Source organism: Poecile atricapillus, chromosome 2 (assembly GCF_030490865.1).
Source record: "Poecile atricapillus isolate bPoeAtr1 chromosome 2, bPoeAtr1.hap1, whole genome shotgun sequence".
Classification (NCBI taxonomy): Eukaryota; Metazoa; Chordata; class Aves; order Passeriformes; family Paridae; genus Poecile; species Poecile atricapillus.
Window position 1 is genome coordinate 143,003,186 of NC_081250.1, and position 12,626 is coordinate 143,015,811.

Genomic DNA, 12,626 nt, shown 5'->3' on the forward strand with positions numbered 1-12,626 from the left:
ACATTGAATCATAGGAAGATTTGGACTGGGAGGGACTCTAAAAGTAATCTAGTTCTAGGAAATTAGGAATTATCCATTAATAGTGCATTTGGGAAAAGGGTGTTTGATCCTTGTTGGAAACTGTCAGTGCTCACCAGGACATAGCAATGACTCTTTTCTGTGGTTATAAACCTGTTATGATAGAAACAGACTGGTCTGAGTTGCAAGTGACCTTAAAGATCATCTGGTTCCAATGTCTGTGACATGGGCAGGTGCACTGGCAACAGACTGCAGCTTTTCATTTCAGTGGCAGCCATACCACAGCTTCAGATCAGATGACCTTTCTGTGAATATTCCTGTTATTTCCCTATCTGGGATAATTCCCTGATCCAGGACATCTTTAGCAGAGCTGTGGTTTTTCTCCAGGTATCAAAAATTACAGTGAAAGTACAATAGCTGAAATGAAATAAATAATGATAACAAAATCAGTGAACAAAACTGGGGTCTCACTTTTCTTGTGTTTCACTGCATCTCAGCAATAATGGTCATGGTTGCAGTTAAACAAGAAAAGGAATATGGTGAAAAAGTATCTTCTGACTGCTTTTACTTCTTTTCTAGGGAGTCCCACTCAAGAAGATTGTTTTAGCACAAGTACCTAAACATTGGACTGAAGGCAACAACTTGACAATCAGGAAACAGATATCAGATTCTGCTATGGTAATTTTAATTTGTATTTGTTAATTCCTAGTCTCACTGTTCCTTGGATTGGGACTGGCCCAGTGTTTTCTGCTTTTGACATGGTGTTTGTCTTTCATCTGGTATCCCTATAAACTATGGGTTGTTTATACTTCCTGAGGCAATCCCTGTTTGCCTTCTGGAAATCTGACACAACAGTTATGCCAGAGTACAGACAATTTATGCATTTTTCTAATAATATTATGTGTCACTGTTAATGAACTCTAGGTTCTATTGCAGTGCTTCACCTGTACCTGCTATTCCATGAGGAGTTGTGAGCAAATTAAGAGATGAAAATTGTCTTGGATCTGGTTATTGTTACAGATTTTTTCATTGAGGCTGTCCATCCACTGTTTGACCTTAAGAAGAAAGCACTGCACACTAGGTGTGAAACACTGAAACAGCTTGCCCAGGGATGGGGTAGGTGCCCCATCCCTGGAAACATTCTAGGTTGGCCTAGATCAGCAGACTAACCTAATTGAAGATGTCCTTGCTCATTGCAAGAAAGTTGGACTAAATAACCTTTAGAAGTTCTTTCTAACCCAAAATATTCTATAATTCATTGATAATTATCCACGTGAACATGCATGCACACACACACACACACACACATGCTGCAGAAGAAGCTCATTGCATTAAGAAATGAATTACTATGTCTAATTGGTTCTTGTAGGTAATTACTTCTAATTATTACACTGAGTAATAAATTGCTACTTCTAATTACCTGTGGGTACAGTCATAGTAGTTAGGAATGCAATTTGCATGGTTGTTTACATCACAAACATGTTTAAATAATTGTGCTCCCTTAATTATATGGAGTGGTCGATGTTAAATAACATACCACGTTTTGCAGCTTCATGTTCAGTGTCATTTGCTACCATTTATGGTGGTTCTATTTCAGAGAACTGGGAGTAGATATCTTGTGTGTGACTGGGGAATAGTTATCTTTATTTGAAGCCTACAAGCCCTGCTGAGCGTCTGTGGCTTGACAGGCACTTCTAAGAACGTGCACTGTGTTGTTGAACTTAAACTACAACTCTACTTTCTCAGTCTGAGGAAATCTGAGCCACTTGGAGACAATGACCAAATCCCATTGTCCTTAATCAGTCTCATTCTCCCCTCTCCAGGCTCTCTGACACCAGATGTCAGTGTGAAGGTCTTCACTTGCCCTGATGCTGGCAGTGGGTACTCTCGCCTCAGTTTGATCTTTCACTCAGGCTCACATGAGCATCTATATATGATGTCTGTCTAGGAAGAAACACACTTGGAGCCTGTTGCAGAGAAGATTGCAGTCAGGAATTCCCAGCAAAAGCTGTATTAACTTTCCTGATAATCTCTGTGGGTTTGTTGTGTTCCTCTGCCTCCCAGGACCTTCCACACTTGGAAGCTGCAGTTTGGGATGGTCCTTAACTCCTCCACTAAAGAGGTCATAGAGCAGAGGAGACTGACTGTCCTTTTGGAGGAAGCAAATGTACTTTCTGTACAAGGCTTTGAAAGCATAACCAGGGCTTGAGTCCTTTCTTAGGCCTTCCTCTAATGTGTTAGTTCACAGGAGTTTGCTGGGATTTAGGAGTTACAGAACTCTGCCTTTTCCTATGTTGTGCATGCTTATTTTCTCATATTCCCCAGTTTCCATCTCAATTTGTAATAATATTCAATGATATTAGAATCGATTGTAGTAGGGAATAAATGTGTCCCAGTAGAGATGGACAGTCTGCCATCAAGCAAGAGACAAAGAGGCAGGGAAAAATAAACTAGAGAGACTAAAATAATATTGCTTGTCATTCACATGTCCTTGGAGAAAGAAAGAATTCAGGAAATTTTGGACACAAAGAATACATTGTTGTTGAACATAATTTTTCAAGTTTTATGAGAAACAACAGTGGGATGTAAAGTTAAGGAGCTGGAAAGCTCCCTCACGGTCTACACACACAATAGATTTGGAAGAGTGGGTTTTCATATTTGAGGAATATCCTTGGCACTGGTAGAAACAGTCCCCAGCTGATACAAGGGGTTTGTTTTCTGAAGAGATTCTCGTTGTGTAAAGATTTTTGTGATAAATATGAAAAGATTTTTGTGGTAAAGCATTGTGACTGCTTTGGTAGGGAGGCGGATTCAAAGCAGAAAAGAGCACTGGAATTGGGGTTTCCTAGAAAAGGGGCCCACCACTGTATATGATATGAAAGCTGCCATATGGAGAGGCCTGTGAGATGACTGGTACTGTCAAAACCCATATTTAATAAATCTGAGAAGTGAAATTAAAGCCTTAATCTTAGAGGAAACACCTTGGCAGTGTGTGTCTGCTAAGCAAAAAACATCAAAAGCAAGTTTAAAGATGTCCCTTTCTTGCCTCTGTTAGGAGCTGAATTTGGCTCACTTAGTGTTGGCAGGGATTCAGAACTTGATTTTCATTGGAAATGGTTACTGTCTTAGAGCCAGGCACTGCAAATGCTGCCACAGAGCCTGCAGGATTTGGGTCTGTGTGGGCCCTGTGCTAGGTACAGGGCACTGTGTCTGTAAGAAGGAGAAAGGACTGAAATGGTGTTAAAAGTCTGCCTTGCTGAATTATTGTTTTATTCTGCTTTTTATACCCATTAGACTCAAATTCTAATCAAGGTGTTGGACTCTGTTTCTCAGGAAGCCAAGATGGAAAGTAAAGTTGGTGGTTATAAAATGGTGGCTATTGAACTCCCTAGTGGGAAATAGAGAGCTGTTACTCTGCTAATTATCATAACTAATTAGCTGCATTCAGAAGTGAAGAATCACCACCACCAACTGTTAAAAATGGGTTATTGAATTGCAGTACATGAGACCAGAGGGACTGCTATTACCACCAGTGATGAGCCTGGGATGTGTTCCCTGCACCATAATACAACTCAGCCCTGGATTTTCAGAGTCCTTTCAGAAGGGGAAAGTACATGCCAGTCCTGAAGTGCAAAAAGAAAGATCAGTTTCAATACCATGAACTCGGTCATCAAACTGGATCCCCCAAAAAGAGTACAAGCACTCAAGTGTGGATAGGGATGACTGGAACCCCCTTGGACATGGACTCTGTTGGCTCCAGGGATTCAGATAAGCCATGAGGCTGGTGCTGTCTTCTCAACCCTCCATCCTCTTGGAAGTGAGGATGTGTTTCTGCAAGGCAGGGCTGGTCTGTGCTGTGAACTAGCAGAGGACAAACTGGAAGTGACCTTGGTGCAGAGCTAGGTCTGAGTTAATCTGATGAGCTGGGTTTCATCACTGCACTGCTACCACATCTGGTGTATGAGCTGTGTGTTACGCTGCACAAAGCCCCACAGATATTCCCTCTGGGCCAAATTCTTACAGTCAGTTTAAGTACCACATGTTTTTGACTTGTATGAAGTGGATGTCTAAAAAGGGGAATTCAGAAGGTTCAAAAGCCAACAGGACATAGCCCCATCCATGTGGTCCCAGAAATCTGGAGGTAAAATGGCACGCAAGCTGTGTTTTGATAGAATAACCAAACAACTTGGAATCAAGTGGCAATCTGACCTGATTCAATGCCAATTTGGCTTGAATAATTTCAGTATGGCTTCCCTTAAGATAAACAAAGACTTTATCATCCCATTAATATGGCATATTCCATTAATATCCATTAAATATCCATTAATATGGCAAAATAATCAGAAATTCCATTGCAAGGGAAAAAAAATCTTTTAATAAGATTCACACAGCACAGCTGGAATTCATGGTGTAAGGGATCTAGGAATAGAAACTCCTGACTGGTGCACCAAAATCTGTCTGGGTTATTGGCAGGACCTCTAGAATTATATTATGATTACAAATGGATTTTGCAAGGGCACTGGAAAGCTTTTAAAGTATCACAGATTTCACAATTCAGATGTAGCTTAACAAACGACATACTTCACTCTATTTAATTGTCCTGGGGCAAAAGCCTTCTACCACCACAGGGACATGCTTCAATGGGAGCACACAGAAGCTGGCAACAGATCACAGCCCTCTGAACACGTTTTTGACTGAGCTTGGCCGTAAGTCTGTCACACTGTAGTGTGCTCATACAGATCTTTGATCTGTTGTGGTAATGTGAGTCTGTGTGGAGGGTGGAGCTATGGTTGTAGAGAGTTGAATTTTATGTACAGTCCCCTCTGAGCTCTAAAGACCAATGAAATTCATACTCTTGCCCCTTAGAGCTTCCAGGCTGTGGTCTCTACTGTCATGAAAGAAAGAAACCGCCATGCATCACCAGGGCACCTCTGCTGGGTTGTGTGAAGGTGGATCCTAGTTCTTCCCATTGCCTGCATAATCTGCTGTCCTCACAACACCTGCATCTTTGGAGCCAAAACAGTCAGGACAGATACACTGCTGTTCTCTACAAATGTAGCAGAGTCCAACAGAGCTCATTCAAGGGGGTCTTTTAGAATCCATCAATTCCCACATGCAGTGTGAAACAAGCTAACAGTGATGAACTTTCTTCGTCCCTGCACTTCAGCCTTTGAAGGCTGAAGGAGTGTGGTGGTGGCTTGTCCTTGCAACAAAACACATTACAGGCTTTCACAACTGGTCTCTGGAAGATGCTGAGGGTGAGAAATTACCAGACTGAACATATAAGATGTGGGAAAACTTGTGAGGAGTTATTGCAAGGACTTATTACCAGAAATTCTCCTGGTCTGGATCCAGAGGCAGCATGAGAGGGCTCTGGCACTACCTCTGGTGCCTGCAGGACTCTTCTGACAGTCTCAAGTCTATTGGACCTTGAAATAAAAACTGTACCCACGTTGGAACCCTGCATGTGCTAGGAAGAGAGAAACCAGGGTGATGCCTCTGGGGAAGGGGCAGAAGTAACAGTGAAGTGTCAGAGATTTGAGAATACCACTGCTAAAATACAGAAGAAAAAACTGCTGCATGCACATGAAAGCAAAATCAGCTGGAGATTAGGAGAGAGTTGGCAAAATTGTGCTTTGGCTTGTGGTGTTTGTACTAGTCCTAGGTAACCATCTGCTGACCTGTCAGGCCAGGCTGGGCTCCTTTTTTGTTTACGTTTTATATTATTTGTTTTTCTGTTCTTTTAAAATTAATTTTATAGAAGGAAATAAAATAATTTTGTTGCTTCAAAAGGAAAATATCTGAAGGATGATTTAGGCTGCACATGGTGAACATCCTTCCAGGAGTCCTGTCTGCCTGGCACAAATGCAGCTGTAGCACAACCCCTTGGTCTCCCTCCCTCTCTATGACTGACTGCCAAGCACAAGTTAAAGGATCCACTAACCAACAAGCTGGGACTTTTTTGCTATTTCCCCAGCTTCTGGCACGTTTTCATAGAATCATAAGGTGATTTAGGGTTGGGAGAAACCTTAAAGTTCCTCTGCATCCAACCCGTCTGCCATGGGCTACCTTCCTCTAGACCAGGGTGCTCAAAGCCCCATCCAGCCTGGCCTTGAAAACTTTCAGTGATCCATGACTTTGACTTTTGGATCTTCTCTTTACAGATTGCCAAGCCTTTGTATTGCTCTTCATCTCTTCTGCATTTGACTATGATTGTTTCTTTTTACAGTGTTGCACAAGAATTTATTCAGAATTTACCCATTCATTCATTGTGAATCATCCTATCATTTGGTTTATGTGAACAATTCACCACATCACAAGCATGGAAAGTCAGCAGTGACTTAATGAGCCAGTTTTGAACCTAAGATGCTGTGTCTGATAAAAGTGATAAGGCAGAGGCAGAAAACGTTGGCCTGGTAAAATCCTGAAAACAGGTCAAATAATACAGATTTCCCAAATGAATCCAGGACTCTCCTGGGCTGAGGAAATTGCCAGGTTCCCAAAGATGGAGAAGCATCAAATGCAGACTCATTTCAGTGAAAGAGCACAACCTGTTTCTGAGAAATTCCTCTCTGGATGCAGTTAACAAGTGTTTCTGTTGTATTTATTAGCTCAGTATGGTTTTATCAAGTATCTCTGCCAGTCACCACTCTGTGCCCTGGAAATTCAGCTATATTTCAATTGCTGTGGTGCTTTACAGGCCAGCACCTGGGCGTTAATCACATGCCAGGAGTAATATGGCAAAATAAAGTCACTTCTGTCCAACATGAAAAGAAATAATATGGGATTAAATAACCTAATTTGAAAGCACAGCCCACACATTCCCTGTTTGAGCTGTTAATAACAGTTCAAATGACTAAAACTGAAGCAATTATTAAAATTCAATTAGTTTACACTGTTGGCAGAATGTGTTTGTTTTTGGCATGTCTCTCGACTTGAAACTCTTTCAATGCACCATCATACAGAGGCCTGATTTCACATTAAGACATGGAGCTGATATTCTGGGAACCTAAGCTTGATTCCTTGGTGTCTGATAAAATTCCTGTGTAACTTTTCTTGGTCTTATTGCTTCTCTGTGCCTCAGTTCCTCATCAGTAGAACAGATAGGAGATGAAAAGGAAAACATCCTTTGCCTGACTGCTTGCTCTATTTAAACTAAAAGCCCTTTAGGTACAGGATTGTTTCTTAATGTGTTTATACAGTGCCAGATAATGAGGACTTGATCTTGTTTGAACAACAAAATGGAGACTAATAGACCACTGTGTTGCTGTATGATTCCAGAGAGAATTTTTTCATGCTGTTCCCTGCATGATAGAGGAAAAATTTTACAATATTTTTTAATGCTGATAGCATGACGTGTAATATTACCCAAAAAACAGGAAATAAAAGAATAGGAGGACGCTTTTGGATGCCTAGCAGATGATTTCTTAATGGTCTTTGTGAGGAAATAGTGCCCTGGAATAAAATTTTAAAAAGGCCTATTGTTTTCCTGCTGCATTACACACATACAAAGTCCCACATTAAGACCCAGAAATAGTGGAAAGGAGCTTGCAACATCTTCCTTGAAGATGGTGGTTGATGTGTGTGAGTGTTTTGACACAGATCTGCTTGCAGTTCCTCTGCCCCATTTTGGGCTCTGTGAACAGGCAGTGCAAATGCTGCTCACCTGTGGGAATCACCTGGCAGCCTTGGAAGCCTTGACTTGGGGAAAGGGCTTACAGCACATGCTTCAGTGCCAGGGGTTCCAACAGGGCTTGGAGCACGTGCCTGTATCTAGCAATGTGATTAAGCTTCCTTCCTGAATACAGGCATTTTCCCTGTCCAGGAGTCTATATAATGTTTGGATTCCATTTTGATGAAATGCACAGCAGTGTCCTTCTTGATCCCCATACCTGCACTGCCAGCTCCAATCCTGGCAGCTGTCAATATTAGTAAAGAAAACAGGGCTGGACTGCCACTTTGAGCACAGGCTCTGCAAATCCCTGAATAAGAAACACCCTGCCACCACGACTCTGACTTGTAATGGTTGGTGGCTCCAAACAATATCTGTGCACAGTTTGGGGAATAGCCCATGCCAGTAGGAATCCCAAAAGACAGCTGGGCAGTAAGTTTGGCTCCCTCTCTGCTGTACAGTCTTCTAGTTTTATCCTACCAGGCTTTGCATCCTCAGCACACCTCCATATGCTCTAACACTGTCACATTGGCCTGGCCTCAGCTGCAGGACACAAAAATGAGCTGGGCAGCAGCTCAGCCTTCATGACATTTCACACACACACAAAAAAAAGGAAAGACCACAAGGGTTCTGACCTCTTAAGGCTTTTTTATTTCTAGAAACTGTATCTATGCAAGCAACACAATGCAATACTTCATTATGTTCTTGATGTTTTTTAGTGGTATATGCATGCCCACCTAAAGTGCATCTGTCCAAAACAGTGGGTTTCCAACCTTCCAGTTCTGCCTCAGTTCTCATGCTGTGGTTGCATAAAATCTGGTGCAAATTTACACCTGATACTTTTATTGTAGGAGCAAAGAAAAATACCTTTAAGAAAAATGGAGTTTCTTGCATGAGAAATCTCAAGATTTTTCTTTATTATTTTTGAAAAAGAACGAATGGAAACTCTTTTGTTTAATTACAGTTTCATCCTGTCGGGAGTTAATTTTAAGACATTGAATTTAATCTATTTCCAGAAAATTATAGTCATGGTACATTTTGAAAAAAAAAATGTTTTACATGAAATTTTCTGTGGAATTTGAATAGGATTTTGTTTGTCTCTTTTGCTAAGCATTCCTCAGATTGTTTTACTTTTATGAATATTTACCCTGCTCTGTGCATATAAAGCTACTTAAAGTTATCACCTCCTTTTTTTTTAATAGCTGAAACAAAAATCTATAATTCTTGCATCACTGAGAAACTTTAATGATTAAACAGTAGTGAAGAACTAATGATATAGTAGTAGTGGTAATTTGAAAATAATTCAGTCTTTAAATTGCCCATGAAAAATTATATTTATGTTAAAGAAATAAGTGGTGATTTGTTTCCATCAAGGACAGAAAATATCTTTGCTGCTCAAAATGCACAGCTAACACCAGCAACAGCAAAACATCTTGAATTTGCAGAGTTACATTTTATTGCAAGCCAGGATGCTAAGACTCAAAGAGAGGATACCAATACACCCTCCTCAGTATATAATTTGGGAGACAGGAATTACATGGTCTTCAGCATCCATTGGAGAAGATCCACTAAGCAGCATATTGGGAAGGGGGAATAGAGGGGTGCTCTTACCATTTCCACTATCTGGCTGAGGTCTCACCTGTATTCCTGCCAGTCTCCATGTCAGGTCCCTGCGTTCCCATGCCGTAGGAAGTCACTGTGTCCTGAATTCAGGTCTGTCCAGAAGAGGCCCTGTGTCAGAGGTGCTGGTGTTGGGGGGCACTGAGCCCTTTACAGACCTCACTGCTGGACTGCAGTAATGGGTGTGCATCTTCCACGGTTTGGCTTGAAATGCCTCTTGGGAATAACATAGCTACCCTTTCTCCCAAACAGGGACATCAGTAAATTTCAACTGTGTCCCAGCAATTGGGATCCAGGAATTGGGCAGATTTCAGCAGGGAAGCAAAAGCACCTGGAATATGGAAGTGAAGCAAGTTAAAAATTTCCATCTGCTTTGCTACAAAGATGAATGAGCTGCTTAGACTCCATGATGCAGTGTCACCTACATCTTGATAGAAGAGACACTATTAGGGCTAATTGAATATACTGAAATGCTGTATAATAATTTTATCAACCTAAACCTACATCTTACATATAGATGGCCTAGTTTTTAGTGCAGTGCAGAGTTCCTAATGAATAAAAATCTGCATGCTGGCATGATCTATAAATAAGAGGTACAGTCCAGCAGCAGAACCCTGAAATAACTAATATTTCCAGAGAGCAAACAGTTGCTGAATGCTAGCATAAAACTGCATGCTTTTTACAACATAAAATTTAGTGATACATCCAAGGCACAAAATTAATATTCCACCTCCAAGGTTTAAAAGGATTTTTATTAGGATATGGGATTTTGGCCTGGCACAACATAAAACGAAAAAAAGGACTCAGCCTGAAAAGATTCTTTGCCTGAAAAGATTCTGGGTAGCCCTTTGAATTTGGAGACACATAGTGCAGTGCTTCATTAAGAGCGTCATCCTCATAATCACACTTGTTTTTTTCCAGAGAGCAAAATAGCATTCTAGCAGTGGATTAGCAGAAAGCACAAGAGTGGGAATCTTGGGCTGGCAAGTGGCTGGAAGATAATCTCAGGGTTCAAGTGAACACAGGGACCTGCTTCTCCTGTGCCTTTTCTCATATTGTGCACTCTTCCACAAACACCAGAAGGAAATCTGCCATGTTTTGATTTCAGTTCTATGTCAAAGCTATGCCTTGAGGTGATCCATGAAATACACAAAAGGACATTGAGAGAAAAACACAAATCAAACCGAGGCTCATATTTTATTAGGCTACTGGTGGTTGCACTCCACCTTTGGTTCTATCTTCACCTCATAAAATATCATCTCCCCAATGTTTTAACTCAAGCAGAAGAAAAGAGTCCCATTTGTCTTCTGGAGTCCTTTTAGATAGAAGTTAAACTGTCTAATTAGAGCTTTCTTCAAAAACTGGGTTTTTTGAATTATTCATTGACCTGGTGGTATGGGGCAAGGTTAGCACAGCCTGAGGTATTCTCTAACTTTTGTTGGGGAAGTTCTTCTAAAAAACTGCAAAGAAATAAATGTTCTACCCTGAAAACATAAAATAGGGTAATAGGAAAAGCTTTCCTTAATTCAGATTTATGTAAAATATCTAAGAGTTTCGGATACTCTAAATGAAGCTATTGCACTAGAATCAGAGGTGGCTGCATTGCTCTTTTAAATAGCACTGAGACAAAATATATCTACCTAGACTTGTTGAGAGGAGGGAGTCCCTCTGCCTCTTGTTTACAGAATTTCTGCCTTCTGCAGCTTGTTGCATGAATTCCTTGCAATATTAACCCAAAGTTTCCCAAGGGACATATAAAAAGTAAAGTGTTAATTGTTAATTGAAGATACTTTTTTCCCCCACAATTTTCTTAAGGTTGAAAAACGTTTGCACTACCAATGAAATTTTGTGGTGTTTGTGGACCCTTTAAAATTAAATGACAGATATCAGCTCTCTATCAGACACTATGACGTTGTGAGCTGCTGGATATTCTAACAGTGTCATCAGGTATTTCTCTGACATATAAATAAAAATTTCTCTGATCTATATGCTTGTTTTGCATTTATTGAGTTTTAATCAGAGTTCTGAGAGAGCAGAAACTGTCTTTATCTATGTTGAGCCAGAGTACAAGATGAAATGTACAAGACCATATTTACTGTGAACCACTCTTATATGAATATTTGGTTATTTTCCTAAATTTGAGTTTTATGTGTAACTGATTGCTGCTGTCCTTGTAGAAAAATTGTATCTTTACATAAAAATCATTTAAAGTTACTTTCAATATTCCCTGGTCTGGGACTCAGCATCCCATACATGGAAGTTATATATATATGCAAAAAGAAGTATCTGGAGAGGAACTTCCAATAACTTCCTCAAAATTTGTGAATTTCTGTCATGGGAGAAGCTGTGGAATATGGAAAAGACAAACTTAATCACATATTGAAGAACTAGTGTCTATTGAATCGTCCTATGGGAAATAGGGAAATTGAGTCAAAAGGCTTCAGGAGGTGACATTTTAGATTATAGTTTTCTAAATACCTAGATACTTTGACATGTTCCACAAAAAAATACTTGTGTTCCCTTTTGTGAGCTGGCCTAGACACAGAAAAATTCATTACAGCACACGGATGGCTTGAAGAGAGAAGTGAGATCCCTCAGCCTTTTTTCCCTAGCGAGGGAGGAGCCACCTACAAAATCCAGAGGGGAAAATAGAAACCAGGGAGGTGGCTGAGCTGAAGAGTGAGAAGTCTCTGTCTGTGACCTTGCAGACTCTGTCTCTGTTGTAGACCTTTAGATGTGATCTCTCTTCTGGCATGAGTGTCCTGGACTTTTCTGGGCCATGGGAGAAACGAAGCCTCCTTATCTTAGATTGCACTGTAAAACATCTGAGAATTATTTATATCCTGATCTTTGCTCTGTCTGCTTTGAAGCAGGAAAGCCCTCAGGGTGGGAATTGGATGCAGATAAGACACCTCTACTGAGATACCCACTGTAGGTGCCTAAGGTGCCAGCATACCCATTGGAGACTGACCCTACCATCCACAGAAGATAGGAAGTGATTTATCTTCAGGCTGCAGGGTATCAGGTAATGGATGCACATGGAAACTCAAATGAATATTTTTTCTCTAATGTCTGCCTTAAATCCTGGTGAAAGAGGTTGTGCCCTGTCACAGGCACCAGCTCTGGGTCAGCCTGGATGACAATTACATGGTTGACTTGGAGGAGCAGAGGGGTAGAGGCAGAACTTTTCACCTCTAGTCATTAATGTACAGCTTTCAAGGTAATTTTATTGCATGAATGATTCTAGTCAAAATGATGACCATTTGTAAATTAGCGCTCTACTTTATGCTACTGTCAGTACCTAGCTCTGCAATAC

General features: G+C 40.7%; 1 long non-coding RNA gene across 1 annotated transcript in view; it reads left to right on the forward strand.

Moving 5' to 3' along the window:
* The first annotated feature begins 361 nt into the window (after positions 1–361).
* LOC131576681 (uncharacterized) overlaps positions 362–12,626 on the forward strand; it is a 56,048-nt gene continuing 43,783 nt past the window's right edge. The window contains exons 1-2 of the long non-coding RNA XR_009277037.1: positions 362–405; positions 598–696. This is a non-coding gene — a long non-coding RNA (uncharacterized LOC131576681). The remainder of the gene's footprint in view (positions 406–597; positions 697–12,626) is intronic.